Consider the following 21,228-nt stretch of genomic DNA (forward strand, 5'->3'; position numbering starts at 1 on the left):
CACTTTTTTTTTATTCTTGTATCTTCTCCCTTTCTTCCCAGTCCTGAAGAAGGGACTCAGCCTGAAATGCTGGCTGCTTGTTAATTTCCATGGACACTACCTGACCTGCTGAGTTCCTCCAGCATTTTGTGCATGTTACCATGGATACTCTGTTTACTCAATAACACTTATCCATCAGAACTTTTCTTGAGGTCCATGAGGATGACTTGGATTTTAAGACATGGTGAAGATGCTTGTCAGAGATTTGGTAAACAGCAGATGCAAAAGGTAGTAATTCCAGTGCATGGTAAATAAAAGTAATGACCAGGAGATTTTGATTTTTTGCTGCTCCCAGTAAATTAATGTAACACATAGGAATTCTGCTCCTGAACAGGACCAAGTCAAAAGTTCCATCAAGACATTTCTGGTGTTGGCTCCTGAACAGATTGCAGCAATGTAAATTACTGTAATTGCTAATTAATTATCAGCATGCTATAAAGCAGGTTTCTCCCACAAGTACCAGCTGCACATCAGGTTAAACCAACCCGGTGTTACAAAAGCACAATTTAGGATCCAGGAACCAGGAAAGAATAGACCATTCAGTCTTTCAAATATGGTCCTTTCATTCAGTTAGATCACATCCGATCTGTACTTCAACGACTCAGTCCAGTCCACAGACCCCATTACTCTTGCCTAATTCATGAAGCTTAACTCTTGAGTTTTAAATTAAACTCTTTTAGGAAGCAAATTCCAGATTGCTGGAATTCTGTAAATTAGCACATCCTGAACATCTCTAGGCGAGCTGGCTCTGATTTTAAATTTGATTCACTACACAACGAGGTGTGATGACTGATAGAATATTCCATCACAGTCTGAGACTAGGTTTGGTCTCGCTGTGTAGAAACTCCACCTCTGAGTCTTGGCCTCATATTTCTATCTCATGTATGATGTTAAATTTTCCAGCAGAAAAAGGGCATAGAGCTGAGCAGTTGGGGTTACAAAACACCCAAGAGAATGTACTCCAATGTTTTGTTCTTAATGATTCCTGAAGAAGGCAAGACAGAAACCTCTCAGCCTTTTTCTTTCGAGGTAATTTGTTCAGGAATCCGTGTGTGAGGAAGTCTATCAGAACGGGTGGAAAAAGTGACTCATGACCTAATGTTAAAGCGCAGTCAGGACAGGAACACCAGAGTGGCACAGCTGGGAGAGCTGATGCCTCATAGTGTCATAAACCCAGTCTTGCTCCTGACCCCAAGAGTGCACACATTCCCACTGTGATCGCGTGGATTCCCCCGTCTACTCTGGTATACTCCCACACCCAGAATCACACAGGGTGCAGGTAAATAGCCCACTATACCTTACCTCGAGCGAGTGTTAGAATCTGGTATACTCCCACACCCAGAATCACGCAGGGTGCAGGTAAATAGCCCACTATACCTTACCTCGAGCGAGTGTTAGAATCTGGTATACTCCCACACCTAGAATCTCGCAGGGTGCAGCTAAATAGCCCACTGTAACTTACCTCGAGCGTGAGTGATGGAATCTGTTTTTCCCAGAGCTCTCCTACTCAGTTTCTACCTTCCACTCAGAAGTTGTTCAAGTGCTGAAGTGGTGATACTTCAATTGCAATTATTGACTCTGGGCAATACCCCGAGGACAAAATAAACTCCAATACATCATGAAGACATTAAGGAGGTTTTATACATTTAATAAGTAAAAATGTCAATTGATCAAAATGGTGGCAGAGTTGAAAAACAGGAATTTCTGCTGCCATTTTTAATTCTATGAGAGAGAGTGGTTTTGAGAAAACTCTTAATACAGGTTGCTTCCCATAAGAAGAAAGATGGATAAGCATTTGAAACAGACAGTATAGACAGAGAATATGCATATGTGTGCTTGTAAATTTGATTTTGAAGAAAAGTTCAGGAAATTTCAAGTGAAACACCAACACGGATATTTAAGGACAACAGGCCTTTTGTTCAGTAACTTCCAAGATCCCTGTTGCAACACAATTTCTTGGCTATGGATGCCTTCCATTGGATTTCTCAACTGCTCATTCCTCATCCATAATGATGGGTTTTTAAGTCATTTCATCCAAGCCCGTTCCTGTTTTAATATACACGTGTTCATCCGGAGCCTTAAACAAGTGGGAACTCTGGCTGAATCTTGCTACTTTTCCAAGGGAGGTGCATTGTCAGGAGCAGAAGTCATCTCTCTGACACAGTGGTGTCATGAAAACAACCTCTCCCTCAATGTCGCAAAAACAAAGCAGCTGGTTGTGGATTACAGGAGGAATGGAGAAGGGCTAACCCCTACTGACATCAATGGATCTGAGGTTGAGAGGGTAAGCAGCTTTAAGTTCCTCGGCACACACATCACCGAGGATCTCACGTGGTCTGTACACACCAGCTGTGTGGTGAAAAAGGCACAACAGTACCTCTTTCACCTCAGATGGTTGAGGAAGTTTGGTATGGGCCCCCAGATCCTAAGAACTTTCTACAGGGGCACAACTGAGAGCATCCTGACTGGCTGCATCACTGCCTGGTATGAGAACTGTACCTCCCTTAATCACAGGACTCTGCAGAGAGTGCTGTGGACAGCCCAGCGCATCTGTAGTTGTGAACTTCCAATGATTCAGGACATTTACAAGGACAGGTGTGTAAAAAGGGCCCGTAGGATCACTGGGGACCCAAGTCACCCCAACCACAATCTATTCCAGCTGCTACCATCCGGGAAACGGTACCACAGCATAAAAGCCAGGACCAACAGGCTCTTCTTCCACCAGGCCATCAGACTGATGAACTCACGCTGATTTGAGTATACTCTATATTACATTGACCGTTATATTTGTTATAAATTACTGTGATTGCACATGGCACATTTAGATGGAGATGTAACAAAGATTTTTACTGCTCATGTATGTGAAGGATGTAAGAAATAAAGTCAATTCAATTCAGATAGGGATTAGTGAATGCAGCATAGAGCAGACTGTGGGAATAGCTCATTCAGGGCCGTGAGGACCAATCCTTTGTTATTTGTTATGAGAACACTCACTCTTAATGTTAATGGGTAAAAGAAAGGTTGCTCTTCTGCAGGTAAAAATCTCACAGCACAATGCATCAACTTTGCCACAACTCATCATATGGCAAAACTGTTAGTATGAAACACAGGACAACAGAATACTGAGATGTTAGCAATGACAACAGAATACTGGGACCAAATTTAGTCCGCAAGAGCATCAGCAAGGATTTTGTTGAAAGTAGCAAAAGTATTGAAATGCCATCACAAGAAAAACCTGAAAGGGTTGTGTGAAATAATTTCTGAAAAAATTAACCCGAAGAAAGTTGCAGATGGATGCAAAATAAATGTCAGAGTAACAAACTCCTTTGATGTAGGATAGAGAATATCTTTGACTTCAGACACTTTTGTATATCCCTCGCAAGCTGCCGGTTATTCCACATAATAACTCGGATCACAGTAATGAGGGACTATTTGACCTGCACAGAGAACAAACAAAACAATAAAGGAGTATTGCACTGGAACAACAGTGGCAATATGAGAGCAAGCACACACAGTGCGGCGGAGGATTAGGCTGCTCAGTATTAGAGTCCAACTATCACTTCTCTTTCCTTACTGTTTTATTATTTATTTACAATAATTATCTCAACAGTATTAGCTTTCTATTGGTAATGGGTTATTGATAAACACCTGCATTCATTCTGTTCAGTGCACAACTTCCAACGGCCGCCCTTGTTCCAGCTTTGATCTTTACTTCAGATAGTCTGCGCTGTCTCTTTCACTTTTTATATGCATGTGGTCTGCACCTGGACCTTGGCCAAAGTTAACTGCACTGAGGCTCTAAAAGTATTTTATTTAGATATATTAAGGGAAACACTCACTTGCCCATCATTGAAATGTTCCTACAGCTTATGATCTCACTTTAAGGACTCTATCTCATTATCTCATGTTCTCGTTATTTATTGCTATTTATTTATTTGCATTTGCACAGTTTCTTGTCTTTTACACTCTGGTTGATCTTTCATTGATCCTGTTATAGTTACCATTCTATAGATTTGCTGAGTATACCTACAAGAAAATGAATATCAGGGTTGTATATGGTAACATATATATACTTAAGTAATAAAATTTTCTTTGAACTGAAACTTTTCATCACTGGCATTTAGAATTGCTGATGTTTTGGTAAATAACCATTAGAGATATAATTGATCCAAGAGTACTTTTTTAGAGGCCCCTCTATAGCATGTTATTGATTTCTAGCTGAGTAGGTGTTGTCATTGACCTCAGTATCTCAGAGCGATGCCACTCAGTTAAAATCCCAGAATGGCACTAGCAATAGAGAAGAGACAATCGTTCCCTCCAATCATGCTCTAAAAAGGCAATGAATACTCAGCTCAAAAACAAATAAACCACGAAACAGCACGGGTATTTCCTTCTCCCATTAAAGTGCCCTTTCAAGGTAATGTACAAAAAGTCCCCTCCATTCCAGTGACTGACAGTATAAAAGTAGAAATATTTTTACAATAAAGTTAAAATAAGGCTTTTCCTGAAATGCTGAGAAAGAACTTTTACCTCTCTGTTACCTCTCCTTAAAGTTGTCACAAACATGCAGGACTTGTATAACCACATTCTAAAGCAGCATCTATATACAGATATAATGAACAAATCTCTCAACCATGTGTGGAATGTGCCATCATACTCAGTTATTCAATGCTATAGATATTTAAGTAACAACAATGCTTGCATTACAAAATAGATCATTCTCAATCCTTTTGAGGCGCCCACAAAAAGAGATCAATAATGACAACCACTTTACTAGTTCATAATGATTTGTATTCTTGGCATCATCACTACGGCTTCTGTGGTTGAAGATGAAAACCCCACCATGGAAATGAATAATAAGACGTAGTCTTACTGATGCCTGCTCATCTATCTATATGCCAGAGATTTTGCGTCATTAAATATTAGTGCTCATGTTATTATCCCACACAAAATGAGTTCAAGAGTCCAACCCATGCAGAGTTTGCTAGCTGGTAACACCCAAAGAAGACAAACTGTGGGACAACATAGATGGCAAATCCAAAAAAATTATCACACTTTTTCCACCAATATTCACATGACACCTCATTACTTGTCCTTATTGTTTACCATAAAACCATAAGATATAGGAGCAGAAATAGGCCATTTGGCCCATTGAGTTTGCTCCACCATTTCATTGTGGCTGATTCAATTTTCCTCTCAGTCCCAATCTACCTCCTTCTCCCTGTATCCCTTCATACCCTGACCAATCAAGAATCTATTAACCTCTGCCTTAAAAGACTTGGCCTCCGCAGGTGCCTGTGGCAAAGAATTCTCAGATTCACCACACTCTGGCTAAAGAAATTCCTCCTCATCTCTGTCCTCTGTTTTGTGAACCTCCTTTGAACCCTCTCCAGTTTCAGCACATCCTTTCTAAGGGGCCCAAAACTGCTCACAATACTCCATGTGAGGCTTCACCAGTGCTTGAAAAAGTCTCAACATTACATCCTTGCTTTTATATTCTAGTCCTCTTGAAATAAATGCAGACTTTGCATTTGGCTTCCTCGCCACAGACTCAACCTGCAAATTAACCTTCAGGCAATCCTGCACAAGGAACCCAAGTCCCTTTACACCTCAGCTTTTTTTGTATTCTCTCTCCATTTAGAAAACTGTTAACCCTTTCATTTCTTCTACCGAAGTGCATGACCATATGCTTCCCAGCACTGTATTCCATCTGCCTTTTTTTTTTGCCCATTTTCCTAATCTTTCTAAGTCCTTCTGTAGCCTCTCTACTTCCTCAAAACTACCTGCCCCTCCACCTATCTTCATATTGTCTGCAAACTTTGTAACAAAACCATCAATTCCATCCTCCAAATCACTGACATATTACGTAAAAAGCATCGGTCCCAACACAGACTCCTACGAACCACAACTAGTCACTGGCAGCCAGTCAGAAAGGGCTCCCTTTATTCCCATTCTTTGCCTCCTGCCAGTCAGCCACTGCTTTACCCATTCTAGAATCTTTCCTGCAATACCCATGGGCTTGTAGCTTGCTAAGCAGCCTCATGTGTGGCACCTTGTCAAAGGCCATCTGAAAATCCAAGTACACAACATCAATTGATTCTTCTTTGTCTATTCTGCTTGTTATTTCTTCAAAGAATTCCAACAGCTTGTTAGGCAAGATTTTCCTTTGAGGAAACCAAGCAGACAGGCCTATTTTGTCCAGTGCCTCCAAGTACCAAGTCCTCATCTTTAATAAATGACTGCATCATCTCCCCAATCACTGAGATCAGACTAACTGGCTCATAATTTCCTTTCTTCTGCCTCTCTTTCTTCTTGAAGAGTGGAGTGACATTTACAATTTTCCAGTCTTCCAGAACCATGCCAGTATCTAGTGATCATTGAAAGATCACTGCTAATGCCTCCATGATCTCTTCAGCCACCTCTTTCAGAACTCTGGGGTGTACACTATCTGGTCCAGTGACTTATCTACCTTCAGACCTTCCAGTTTCCCAAGAACCTTCTCTCGAGCAATGGTAACTTCATACCCCCTGACAACTGTGGCTGAGTGGGTAGTGCCCATGCTTGAAGGCCCAGATATACATTTCATTTCTTAAACTTGTACATGAAGGTCCTGGTGGATATTCTCGTGTGGCGCTGAGAGTGTGCTGCACTTTTGCAGGAAGTTAAACCAAGGCCTCACTGCTAAATGACATGCTACATGCTAAATCACATTCTCCTTCAGGTGGATGTACTCAAAAAAATTTTGAAGAACAACTCATTGTTATTGCCAATTTTTGTTCCTAAAACAGATTATTTTGCCATTATATCTTCCTTCATTACCAACCTGGCTTGTCTATACTTCAATATTCTCTGACAAGTTCACTGTGAAATCTTTGAAATCGTAGATGACTTTTATATCTTGGAAGTGACCTCCCAGTGAACCATCAGTGATGAAACTTTCCATCACCTTCACTGCACCAGCACAATCAATGGAGGACTAAGGAAAAGGAGGCCTCAAGATCAAAAATCAAACTGGCATAAAACTTGCTGTTGGGAAAATTGCCTGGGAGAGGAATTGATGTTGATTTGTGACTAATACAAAGGATTTGGAGGATTTTTCACAGTTTTGGCAGTATCTCATTCTGCCCTCTTTTTATTTTGCTTCTGAGCACTGGATTATACAGTACATGTCAAAGTACTGGAGATATTACCAATGACATCTCTGCAATTATCTCCAATACCTGAAGGCTTGGCTTTCTAACGTCAGTGGCCTCTCTAAGACCAATATCTCCAGCACAGAGCCTCTACTTATATTCAGCTCGTTCCACTGCAGCTTTGATTCTGTCCAGTTCCTTCAGGATCTTGTACATTTTAATAAGATTTCTTCTCATCCTAGTATCCTGAGTTACAGACCTCATATGCTCAAGTGTGTGTGGTAACTCAGGTGTGGTCTTCTTAAATCTCTCTGATCTTGCATCAGTTTTAGTCTTGTACCCTTTTTGCTCTTCCCATCTAAAGAATCACTTTGCTCTTTATTGGGTTAAATTTAGTTAATGTGGTGTTCAAAAGTCTTTTTGACTCATGTTAGTAGACTCCTCATTATTTCCTGTACTTCCAAATAAGGTGACAACAATGAAACCATGGAGAGCAAATGAAATCAGAAAGGAAGTATTTAAAATCTGATACAAAGTTGAAAGTGATGTGATAAATACACAGTTACATGAAAATGAAGCACTGTATCTCAAATTCTCACAAAGTATTGAATACACTCTGGAAAAAGACATTTTATCACACTTCCTGCAGATTAAAAGACTTCAGAGCAACAAAATAAAGCAAAGAGCCTTTCAGAGGAATCAACATTTGTTGTACTCATTCTCCACAGTTCCAATAAAATTTGGGTTTTTCTTAAATTGTTGATTCTAGCTGTTTGGTTGTGTGAAAGGTCTGTGGTTACTGTGCATGTTAAAATATCTCATCATAGACTGAGATTACTGACTAGATTATGTTTTGAGAATGAACATCCTATTACAGTTGTCTGATGGGAAAATCATGGAAGTTAAGATTCGGGGCAAATAGCTTTCTGTAATCTGTCAGCGCACTCAGCCAAAGTTCACAGTATTGTACAAATTCACAACACAGTAATAAGTGGCACGGTCTATCTCAGTGTTTTCACAGCATATGAGCCTTCATCACTCAAGGTTGCAACCTTCTCTTTTCACCCTCTACAATCCCGAAGCTGATCTACTCTACCACACAGTAATTTCCAGATTCACCATTTCTCTGTGGAAGGAGATTCCTCCTAAACACTTCACAACCGTTAGGAGCTGTCATATATATCGATTTCATTGTTTTGAATTTTCCCCTTCCAGAAAAAGAGTTCAATTTGTGACCTGTTCAATAATTTTAGCCACTTTTACGTAATCTGTCAGTCTCCCATAGTTTCTGAAGGAGAAGGAAAAAGATCTATCCAAACAAAGGAGTTAATAGGTGAAGATACCGCAACTGAGATAATGTGAACAGCAGGTTCCTGTTTAGTCCATGTCTATATGGTTGATCTCAGCCAGGACATCAGGGAAGACATACAAATTGAACTCAATGTCACTGATCAACAATGATCCAAATTATCTCTTGTGGCTCTGTCTTGCTGAGGCTCAGTTGGTCTCAAAGTTTAAACATAGAGCATGATACACAACTAGAGTCAGTGAATACTTGAGAAAGTAGAAACAAATGCAAAATCTTAATAATTTTAATCCCTAATTTAAATTAATTAATTTTATACATTTAGCGCATTGTACGCTTCCAGATTTAGCAGCATTGAATAATAAATGTATGTTTATTACAGACAGTTTACTTGTCATATTATCAACAGATACCAGATCAAAGAGTTCCATCACGACAAATTAGATAAAAATTAATGGAACCCATATTAGTGCATAGCTTCCTATTTCAAGGAGGCTAATTCCACACAACCTTTGAGATCCAAACCCTTTGATAATAAAGCGAGGCTGTTATTACTTGATTCCAGTGTAGTCTTGATTTTCCACCATTCCACATTCATCGCCAAAGGTTGCACCACTCCCTCTCAGAGACTGGTTTCATTCTGCTTGGGAACAGAAGTAATTACAGGCACAACAGTGTTGGGCAGGCCCAGGAGTGGCACATACAGCTCCACCAAGGTCACAGGAAACTATTAGGTTCTATCACAAATAACACTAATTAACACAAAAAAAAACTTCAGTTTTAAACATATAGTAGATTACCAATTAGCAATACAAGTTTGTAATAAATCCAGGTTCCCATGATCATCTCAACTTCACAGACTATGAAGAATTGGTTCTCAGCCAATTTTAAGAAATTCTGACAATCTTCAAAATTTAGAAACAATGCCTCCCTGCCTTGTTTGCCTTGACTTCAAAAATAGCATGATTTATTTGCTCCGAGCATTTTTGATATCAACTGTTCCTGGGAAAATTCATCCACAATCAACATAAATGCTTGAAACATCCATCAATTGCCATCCACACCCTGTGAAACTAAACATTACAGAGATGAAAATGCGATTACTGGCATCTAAATAAGTCGGGTAATTTCAGTGTGGATGTGGAAAGCAAATAGATAACCGGCATAACAATCTAATTCTGCACCTTAAAGACAAATTGCAGAGGATGGGAGAGGCGATAATTGATTCCAGAGTTACTGATTAAAATTGCCACAGGCATTACACTGCTATTATTAATAGATATAGTGTTATTCTAATTCAGTAAACTTCATTTAAAAACACAAATACAATGAAAATCATGCATCAAAATCATACTTTTAACGTTGACAAGTGTTCCAGAGAAAATATATAGGCAAACCATTGTGGAAGCAATGAGAGAGATAATTAAAGGCATAGTTGAAGACCTATATTTTGAGAATTTCACCAGAAAGGGACTTAGAGGTCTAAGAAGAACCAGGAAAGACAATCATGAACACAACTAGATCTTTGATGCATCTGGAAAGGTGAGTCCAGTACAACACTGCACCGAGGGTATGGCAGTTTGGTAGCTAACTTACTGGACTAGCATCCAGAATTCTAGGTAATTAATTTAAATAGCTGAATTTGAATTCTGCAATGTTATCTGGAGGACTTAAATTCAAATAATTGAATAGAGCCAAGAGGTAATGTTACAGCTATACAGTACCCTGGTCAGACCCCACTTGGAGTACTGTGCTCAGTTCTGGTCGCCTCACTACAGGAAGGATGTGGAAACCATGGAGAGGGTTCAGATGAGAATAGGTTGAGTGAACTTGGTCTTTTCTCCTTGGAGTGACAGAGGATGAGAGGTGACTTGATAGAGGTGTGTAAGATGATGAGAGGCACTGATCGTGTGGATAGTCAGAGGCTTTTTCCCAGGGCTAGCATGAGAGGACACAGTTTTAAGAAGCTTGGAAGAAGGTACAGTAGGAGAAGTCAGGGCTGAGTTTTGTTTTTTGCAGAGAGTGGTGAGTGCATGGAATGGGCTGCCGAAGGCAGTTGTGGAGGCGGACATGATAGGGTCTTTTAAGAGGCTCCTGGATAGGTACATGGAGCTCAGAAAAATACAGGGCTATGGGTAACCCTAGTTAATTTCTAACGTACATATTCAGCACAGCATTGTGGGCCGAAGGGCCTGTTTTCTATGTTTCTATCTGGCTGGCTGTTAATGTGGTGGACAATAGCCTGTGCCCACCACATCAGCCAGCCAGGGGGAGGGGAGGGTTCACCAGCACAGCCACAGGGAACAGAGGGAAGGGATCTCCACCATAGCAATGGGAAGGGGAGAGTTCCTGTCACAGCAATGGCGAGGGCAGGTGGCCCCACTAGGCTCCTGCACATCAGTGCTATCAGTAACACGGCTCTTTATACGTATACTGACCCCAGTTAGCTCTGATTCCAAGATCACTCTCATTCCACAGAATATGCCCTCGAGAGCTAAGCAAAACACCAGTGTAAAGAAGTGTTTGTGAAAATTGCTACTCGTGTCTGAGGAATCCCAAGTTTGAGCCTTTGAGGATTCATTAATTTGTATGAAGGTAATGGATGGAAAAGTTTCCAGTGGCATTGAGTAATACATTGATATAGGCTTTTCAATTCAATGAAACTGTACGTTGTCTACACTACACTGGGGTATCAGACACTGTTCAAGATTGACATTCCTTGCTTTGAATGATCTGAAATGCTCTTTAATAAAGATGGAAGTTTGTGGGTAAAATTTTTAAACATTTAAGCCAAATTAGGTAGCTTAAAAGTTAGTGTCAGTTAGAAAAGCCACAGGACAGCTACTGTAGAAAGAAAATACACTAAGCTACCTTTACACGTATAAATTCCCTACGCTTTTCAATCTGCCAAAAAGATAATTCATTCACGAGCACTGGCATCTCTCGTCAAGCATAAAAAGCATGAGAGAATCAGTTGGCACACCAGACTGATGGGAATAAAGACTGACATTAGCTGTGTAACTCCTTATTTTTCAACAAGTAAACAACAAAGCCACATTCTCAATAATACTTGTTTTATTGCTTTTGCACTCAGTCTGTGCCAAAATGATCACTTTGTATTGTAATTAGAAGGTACTAATACAGGTCAGTATTATTAATTATCTTTCAAAGAACTAAAAACTTCAACGTGCCTACTAACATTTGCATTTCAAAAGAAAATCCAAAAATGAGGATTTACACTATTTATTTTTACCTGGTCTATAAAGCACTAGTACTCTCCTTGTTCTCTTTGAAAGAAAATGTTAAAGGCATGCATGGTTGAGGTCTGAGTTGGTGAATGATCATTGAATCCCCTCCCTCTGAACAACTCTGCAAATGATGATAAAACTCAACAGTTCCTCTTCACAGCTTTTGCCATTACATCTACCAAACTTGGCCTGGCTACAAAACAAGCCAACATGACTGACCTATACACAATGTCCCTCAAATTTGATGGGGTCCTAGTCTTACCCAGGAAGTCACAAATAATTTTAAAATGTGGTTTTTAGCACCAATGCACACAATAGCAGAACTCACCAGGGTTGCAATAGATTAGCTTAGTTAATGTTATAATTACCACACAGAACATGCCTTGGAACTGAATTCCCATTCCTTTGCTTCCTAATGATAGCCCAGGAAAAGTTCTTTGGTTATGAAACTTTGCCCAAATGTTGATTGGATCTACTGGAGAGCTGAAGCTACTGGGAGTGATTGCTGGCATTATCTTTTTGTACATCGGGAAGCCTGAAACCATTCCTTCTATGTTTATGCATGCCAGATGTTGGGATCATCTCCCTCCCTCTGCTGTCAACTAATTTTTATTAAATGAGCTTGCTGTTTGGCAGCAAGAGGGGAAAAGGGAGTTTCAGACATGGGATGGTGAGAGTGGGGTGGGGGGGTGAGAACAAGGTATGTGTAAGGAAGAGAAAATCAGAGCAAAGGGATGACAGATTTGAACAGTCAGTATGTCCAACCAACGTGTCTGCATAGACTCATCAAACCGTATATAGAGTATCAAGATCTTGATCCAATGCTGTGAAGTCACAGTCAGAAAACGTACATCACAACAGTGGTTCAAAATGAGGCACTGGCTAAGGTGAATGAGATCCTATGTCCATAGCCATCTCCATAAAACATAGGAGCAGAATCTGGCCATTCAACCCATCAGGTCTGCACTACTATTCATCATGGCTGAGTTATTTTCCCTTTTAACCCCATTCTTCTGCCCCACTCCCCATATCCTTTGACGCCATGACTAATTAAGAATTTATCAACCTTCGTTTTAAATATACCCAATGACTTGGCCACCACAGCCATTCAAGCAATGAATATCACCACCCTCTGGCAAAAGAAATTCCTTCTCAAGTCCTTGTATTGTGAGACTGTCTCCTCTGGTCCTAGAGTTCCCCACTGTAGGAAGCATCCACTCCATGTCCATCAATATTTGATAGGTTTCAATGAGATCGCCCCCTCATTCTTCTAAACTCCAGCAAGTACTGGCTCAGAGTCATCAAACACCGCTTATACAATAACACTTTCATTCCGGGAATCATTCTTGCAAATGTCCTCAGGAGTCTTTCCAATGCCAATATATCCTTTCTTAGACAAGGGACCCAAAACTGCTCACAATACTCCCACGTGTGATCTGACCAATGCCTTATAAGGCCTCAGCATTACATCCTGGCATTTGCCTTCCTTACCACCAATTCAAACTGGATGAGGAATTCCAAGTCTTTGCACTTTTGATTTTAGGAATTTGCTCCGTTTAGAAAATAGTCTACGCCATTATTCCTTCTACAATCCTTGTGTATGACACACAATTCCCAACACTGTGTTCCATCCACACTTCTTTGGCCACTCTCCCAATCAGTGTAAGTCCCTCTGCAGACTCCATGCTTCTTCAACACCACCTGACCCTCCACCCATCTTTGTATCATCTGCAAACCCGGCCACAAAGCCATCAATTCTGCCATCCAACATCTACTGCCATGCCTTTGTCGTTAAGTCGAGTCCAACTTTTCGTGACCTCATGGACCATGTGGACCAGAGGGTTTTCATGGCAAGATATGGAAGTAGATACTGCTGCTGCCCAGGTAGGGACCCGGCTTGGTTTGAACTCAGGGTCACCTGCCTTGAAGTTGCCCATGACACCTCCAGCTTTATAAATTAACATTCAGAAGAAATGACCAAAGATTAATTTCTGAATTTACCAATCACATCTCCATTCGTCACAACATGGAAGAGCTGAAGTATGTGTGAACATCTTTCACACCTTCTGGCACAGTGCCCAAACTGCCTGCCAAGCACTAGCACTGTGCAGAGAAGAATAATGGTTCAGAGATTCAGTGCTACAGTCAGAATTTTTTTTACCTACCACGGGAGTTCTCTGGGATCATTTTGGTAGCAATTTACATTCCACCTCAGGCCAATGCCAAGCAGGCTTTAGATGATCTGAGCAAAGGGATCAACATGCACGAAACAGCACACCCTAATGCCTTCACCATCGTTTTGAGAGATTTTAACCAGGCAAGTCTGAAAAAAATCACTAAGCAGCAACCATCAACAGATCACTTGTAATACCAAGGAAACAACACACCGGACCATTGCTACACCACCATCAAGAATGCCTACCATGCTATTCCATGCCCTCACTTCGAGAAACTGTACTTCTACTCCCCGAATATAGGCAGAGACTGAAGACTGCAGCACCAGTAGTGAAGACCAAGAAAGTATGGACAAGGGAAGCACAGGAGCGCCTACCGGACTGCTTTGAATCAGCGGACTGGGCTGTATTCAGGGATTCATTTTCGAACTTGGATGAGTATGCTGCAGTTGTTACCGACTTTATTAAAACCTGTGTGGATGAGTGTGTGCCTACAAAAACTTACTGTACATTCCCAAACCAAAAGCCGTGGATGAACCAGGAGGTACGTCGTCTGCTGAAGCCTAGATCTGTGGCATCCAAGTCTGGTGACCCAGGCCTGTACCAGAAAACCAGGTACGATTTGCAGAGGGCTATTTCAAGGGTGAAGAGACAATTTCGAATGAGGTTGGAGGTAACATTGGATGCACGGCAACTCTGGCAGGGTCTGCAAGACATTATTTCCTACAAGCGAAACTCAATAGTATGAATGGCAGCAATGCTTCACTACCAGATGAACTCAATGCCTTCTATGCCCGCTTTGAAAGGGAAAACACAACTACAGCTGTGAAGATCCCTGCTGCACCTGATGAACCTTGGATCTCTGTTTCAGAGGCTGGTATTAGGCTGTCTTTAAAGAGAGTGAACCTTCGCAAGGTGGATGGACCCAATGGAGTACCTGGTAAGTATCTGGTAACCCGCTAAGTTAACAAATTTCACGTCACATGCCAGTGATAATAAACCTGATTCTGATTCTGATTTGATATTCATCTCATTGATGCTTTCATCAACCCCTCCTCCAAGTTGTTAAAACTATAAATGAAAATGTCTAATACGGCTTCATTATCACAATTAACAAATACGTAAATTTGGTCAGTTGACAGTTATTACCGTAGATTCCAGATTATAAGCCGCTACTTTTTTCCCACATTTTGAACAGCTTTGAACTCTGCGGCCTATAATCCAGAGCGGCTAATACATGGTTTTTTTTCATGCCGCCTCGTAAACATTTTGCCTCGTAACAGTAGACCAATAAAATTGATGAGTAGTTCACAGAGGTCCAATGAAATTGTACGATAAATCAAGCGCACTTTCACAATTAAATTATTGTAAATCAGTCATTTGTACTCACCCTCATCAACATGGAAAATACTCGAAGAAAAGCAAGACCCGAGCGCGTCAGACCCGATTAGACCCGATCGCATTGCGCAAGCGCGTCAGACCCGATTAGACCCGATCGCATTGCGCAAGCGCGTCAGACCCGATTAGACCCGATCGCAATGCGCAAGCGCGTCAGACCCAATTAGACCCGATCGCATTGCGCAAGCGCGTCAGACCCGATTAGACCCGATCGCATTGCGCAAGCGCGTCAGACCCGATTAGACCCGAGCGAAAACGCTGCTTTTAAGTTAAAGTCGATCAATAACTTTTCCTGGTAGGCTGCAGTATATATATTTTTACCAGTCGCTAGGAGATATTGGAATGTTGTTCGTGCTGTTCAGTAAAAAAGTATATGCAACGTAATTTGTGTTACCGATACGTATGTATATTTAAAAGTAGCGGTGCGGCCTAAAATCCGGTGCGGCCTTTACAATTAAAAAATTGATTTTATTTCTAAAATTAGAGCCTGCGGCTTTTAATCAGGTGCGCTCCGTAGTCCGGAATCTACGGTAATTATATAATTGCAAGCAGGCTAACAGTAAAATGTGAGAATCTCACAACCAACCAAACCAACAGGCAGTTTAAGTTATACTAATATCTTACTTAAATGAAAACTAACATAAGCATGAAAGCATTTTCCACAGCTAGTTCCTATTAATGCTCAATGTCTTCTGGATTTTCTCCAAAATTGCTCTATGAACTGTGAAGACATCATCACAATCAGACATCAAGGTGCTCTAAACAGATACAGACAACTTAATTAAATACAAATACACTGGCATTCATAAATCAATGCCAAAAGCATTATGGAACAATTTTAACTGCCGCCCATCAATAGTGCACACATTCCTGCCATAGGTTTCTTGTCATTGTTATTTCCTTAATAGAAGATTACACTTCAGTACAAAGCATACCATTTAGACTAACTTGTTTGAAATTACTTCATGTTATATTTATAACATTACAAGAGTTATTGCAATGCTTTGCGAGCTTGAAATATTTCATTAACAGACCAGAATCAAGAAACAATAGAACAATAAAAATTTTAACTGAAGATCATGATCAGTTGATTAAATGAAGTCAAATGAGATGATCAAAGTCACAGTTATTATCAAGATGTGTACATGTCACCATGTAATACCTTGAGATACATTTTCTTGCAGGCAATTACATGAAAATAAAGAAATACAATAGAGTTTATGAAAACTATACATAAACAATGAATGACAACCAACCAATGTGGAAACGAAGAGAAACTGTGCAAACAGTAAATAAGTAAACAAGCAAATAAATAATTAATACTGAGAACTGAGTTGCAAAGCCAGTCAAAGTGAATCTGTAGGTTATGGAATCAGTTCAAAGTTAAGGTGAGTAAAGTTATCCACACTGATTCAGGAACCTGATGGTTGAAGGGAAATAACTGTTCTTGAACCTGGTGGTTGGGATCCAAGGTTCCTGTGGCAGCAGCGAGAAGAGAGCATGGCCTGGATGGTGGAGGTCCTTGATGATAATCAGAACTACGGGCTGTAACAACTTAATGTTCAAAAAATAGTGTCATTTATTGGAAGACACCTTCACAAAAGCTGTTGAAATTAACTTGTTTAGTTTATCTGTGGTATTATGTAATGACAATTTTATGTGAAAATAACACAAAATAAAATTTTATTTGAGAGCCAGAATAGAGATAAAGGCTATGGAATTTAAAGCCAACAGAGGCTAGACGTTAGCTGACACACAACTGGAGAAGATCAACATAAAGATTTTGACTCAGCACATATTATATATCTCATTTTTTAAAAATTAAGATGAAACTACTTAAATGGTAACAGATCATAGTTTGTACTCTAAATCCAATAAGCTGCTGTTGCAACATTTATTCTTTTAAAAACTGCAAACTCAACTCTATTGCATGAAAAGTTGTTTGGATTGTTAAATCTGTTTCTTTATTTTGTGAAGGCAGGTTGCAGACGACAGCCACAAAGAATCATTAGTGCTGTATGTTAATTTCCTGATCCTCATGTCCCAACGGGCTACACTGAGCCAGATGTCAGGCATGCAAGGCTCAGCTTTTAACTGCAATAAGACTTACAAACTTAGCACCTTCCAGATCATAACAGTTTGATTGATATGTGTCAACAGATCCACCCACCTGTAGTATACAATCCTGAAATTCGGCCTCTCGCAAGCAGACACGGAATGAAGAAACACCATGGAACCCATTTAAAGAAAATATCAAAGGAAGGGAGGAGATTGGGGCTGAGAGGAAAAATGGATCAGCCATGTCAAAATGGCGGAGCAGACTCGATGGGCCAAATGGCCTAATTCTGCTCTTATATCCTATGGTCTTATCAAACACCCAATGCATGAAAAGAAAGAATAAATCGCACAAACAACAAAATGCGAGTAAGTAAGACACAGAATATTAAACATCCAGCTGCCAATCCCCGAAATGCTCCAGGAGCCACAGCCACTGAACCAGTTCAGTTTAGTGCTGTGTTGATATCTGCAGGTCTCAGCTCCGTACTGAAGCCCCTTAATCAAACAGTGCAAACGAGGAAAAAAAGTAACCAGAAACACATGGACCATGAACCTCCAGAATTCTCCAAAAACTGAGTCCACAATCGCAGAGTGCGTATTGCACCAAGGACATTAAACATCAAACAGCAAAGCTCTGTAAGGACGGAGTCCCACAACCATGAGTCACAACGAGGCGATTGAACTTTCACCTTCCTCCGGCAGTAGCGAGAGGCAAATTCATCAAATGCAGGTGGATGGTGCTGAACAACCGGTTGTCCTTGTCAACCTCAATCTTGTTGATGCCAGTATTTCAGTTATAATTACACAGGGCTTCCTGTAGGCTTTTTAAAATTGCAGTTGTTACCGAGATGGGCCCTCCTGGCCTTTTGAGCCATGCTGGCCAGCAATTCCCCAGTTTAACCCTAACCTAATCACGGGACAATTTATAATGACCAACTATCCTATCAACCGGTACATCTTTAGACTCTGAGAGGAAACCAGAGAATCAGGAGAAACCCACATGGTCACAGGGAGAACGTACAAACTCCTTACAGGCAGTGACAGGAATTGAACCCGGGTCGCCTGCACTGTAAAGCATTGTTCCAACTCACTATTTTGAAAAGTATTTTTCATTTGTTCATTGTCTGATAGTTCTTTTTTTACATGTCAGTGAGTTACTATGCATTGTTTAATTCAGATGGAGTCAGAGAGCTACAGTATAGAAACAGGCCATTTGGCCCACAGGGCACAGAGCCAACACTGACCATCAAATGCCCATTTACCCCAATCCCACATTTTCTATACCAGACTAAAAGATTGTGACAAAAATTTTGTAGTGAGAATGCTTGAAACAGTGGTGTACATTATACCTGTTAAATCATCAGTAAAGTTGATTTAATTCCAGAAACTGGCTAAAACATATATCTGAAATATTGAAATTTCAGACATTTCATTAATAATACACAAAGCTATTTTTTTTCAGAAATTCGACACAATAGTTCCCAAAAAAACTGTTCAGCAAGTAACACACACAAAATGCTAGTGGAACGCAGCAGGCCAGGCAGCATCTATAGGAAGAAGCACAGTTGCCGTTTCGGGCCGAGTCCCACAGTCCTGACGAAAGGTCTCGGCCCGAAACGGCAACTGTGCTTCTTCCTATAGATGCTGCCTGGCCTACTGCGTTCCACCTGCATTTTGTGTGTGTTGCTTGAATTTCCAGCATCTGCAGATTTCCTCATGTTTGCCTGTTCAGCAAGTAATTTGGTTTGACATTGTTTTTAACAAAGGCACTACTGAAACTGATGAACAACCTCCTTGTATTTACAGCATTTAAATCTAAACTGACAACTCTAAAGACTAGACAACTCACAGAAAGGACACTGTTGTCAGAATAATCTTCACCTTTTTTGTTCTATTAAGTCAGAAAGGTGATCATGATCAGGAACAATAAAAATTCCAAAACCTTTGGAAAATGTCACAAAGATTGAACGTTAACACTATAAATAGCTTGAAGATCCAACATTAAATTGGTTACCTTAACCTTTGGCTTGTAACTTTACAACCTGCTAGGTCATGTTTGCAATACCTTGGTTAATAGTTGACAGGTTCGGGCCACAAATGCAGTTAGTAGGTGCCATCATGAATTTTGAAAAGATTGATGACTTCTTGCCTGCAAGACAGTGTTGAAGTTTATTGAGTTATAAATGCCCATTCTCGGTTGACTGTGCCATAGTATTGTGATGGATATTCACTGTCCTGGGCCAGGGGGCCTTTCTTTTTTTGACAAGCTCAGCTTTCTAAACACCAGCAGCTGATACTTCTAAAGATTAAAGGGTTGTTTTTGTAAATAAGTTAAACTTCCAACCAATATTCTTTGATTAGCTTCTTGCTGTAAACAAGAGACAGACTTCATTTTTTAATGTAAATGGCAAGACAGTTTAAAGTTAAGAGGACAGCTTTGCAAACAAGCATTCTCTATAGAGCCACCAACTCCTGGCGCACATCACCTGGGTGTGTTGCTCATGAGGAGCTTTGTAAGACAGTAGGTTATCTAATTAGGCTCTTCTTAAACTAGACAATGTTGGCTAAGTTATTTATTTAGAGATACACCACTGAGTAGGCCCTTCTGGCTCTAGGAGCTGCGCTTGTTCAGAAACCACCAATTTAACCCTAACCTAGTCACAGGACAATTTACAACTACTAATCAGTATGTCTTTGGACTGTGGGAGGAAACCAGAGCATCCAGAGGAAACCCACTCGCACACAGGAAGAACGTACAAATGTACAACGTGCTTTCACAGGATGTCAGAACTGAACTCTGAGCTCCGACACTCCGAGCTGCAATACTGTCACGCTAACCACTACACTACTGTTCAAGGAAGCTTGCACACCAGATCAATATTATCATTTAGCATATCAAATAGATGGTTGACTTGTGTATTCAAGGTCAGCATTCACAGTTTTAACTGTGGACATCTGGGATCTCTGTCTCCAGAAGCTTTTAGACCACTTGTGTTAAAAGGTATCTAAAACAACACATGTGTGTGAAGTCAACCAAGTGGTAAGAAAGAGGTACAGTATAAATGTAGAGAGCAGTCCAGACTATTTAGGAATGGTCCAGCAGCATCAAGAAGAATAACAGAAACACATGGGTGAACTAGAATCCACTTCTCTGCCTTCAACTTCTGTGAGGAATGCATCAGGATGTCTTCTTAGCTTACAGGAATTGTACCAGTTTTAGAAATGGTTTGTAATTTGGAAATCTTTTATAAGATAGAAACCCTCTGTGAGTTTTAAATGTTTTAAGAATGTTGTTTGGAATTAAATGTGTATCACTGAAAATAAATGAACTGTCTTTAAACTTCTTTGCTAGCTGGAAGTATCTCTTCCTTGGTAGAGAGGGATGAGCCACCACTCAGATAGTGGGAATTGGCAGCTAAACTGATGGTAGAGTTTAAACAGGGAAGCAAACTAGTCTTTGAGGAGCAGGTAGTTACAGTATAACCTGTAACTTAGTGAGGGTACCTACCTGTAGCTATAGGATAGGGCTTAAGGTCTTAGCTTGAGGACAGCAATGCTAATACCATCACAGTATCAGCCATGGGCTGAACTACACTAGCCAAGAAAATCCATTGCCATGTTGTGTGTTTAGCCCAGGGTGAGTTTTTGTTTTATTATTATTTTTTCATGGTTTGGTTGTAAGACTTAAATCTGAAAAAGAAATGCTTGAAAAATCATTAACAGGAAACTTTGCAAATAAGGAAGGTCAAAGAACATGCGCTTTTCGAAAAATAAAAGGAGCTGTTGTCTACGCTGTCTACAGAAGTGGTCAAGGTAAGCAATAACAATCTACCCAGGTCCAAGAACTACCAAGGTTACAGCCAGACTTAATT

The 21,228-nt window shown here is 40.4% G+C and overlaps 1 protein-coding gene across 8 annotated transcripts in view; it reads right to left on the minus strand.

The window, feature by feature from the left end:
- shroom3 (shroom family member 3) overlaps positions 1-21,228 on the minus strand; it is a 416,299-nt gene that overhangs the window by 75,831 nt on the left and 319,240 nt on the right. For 2 of the 8 annotated variants that reach the window (XM_073065049.1, XM_073065047.1), the window contains exon 2: positions 19,422-19,505. The exons of the other annotated variants lie outside the window; for them this stretch is intronic. The gene's annotated coding sequence lies outside the window, so the exon portion shown is untranslated. The remainder of the gene's footprint in view (positions 1-19,421; positions 19,506-21,228) is intronic. 8 annotated transcript variants of the gene reach the window in all.

The sequence above is a fragment of the Hemitrygon akajei genome, chromosome 13, assembly GCF_048418815.1.
Source record: "Hemitrygon akajei chromosome 13, sHemAka1.3, whole genome shotgun sequence".
Taxonomy (NCBI): Eukaryota; Metazoa; Chordata; class Chondrichthyes; order Myliobatiformes; family Dasyatidae; genus Hemitrygon; species Hemitrygon akajei.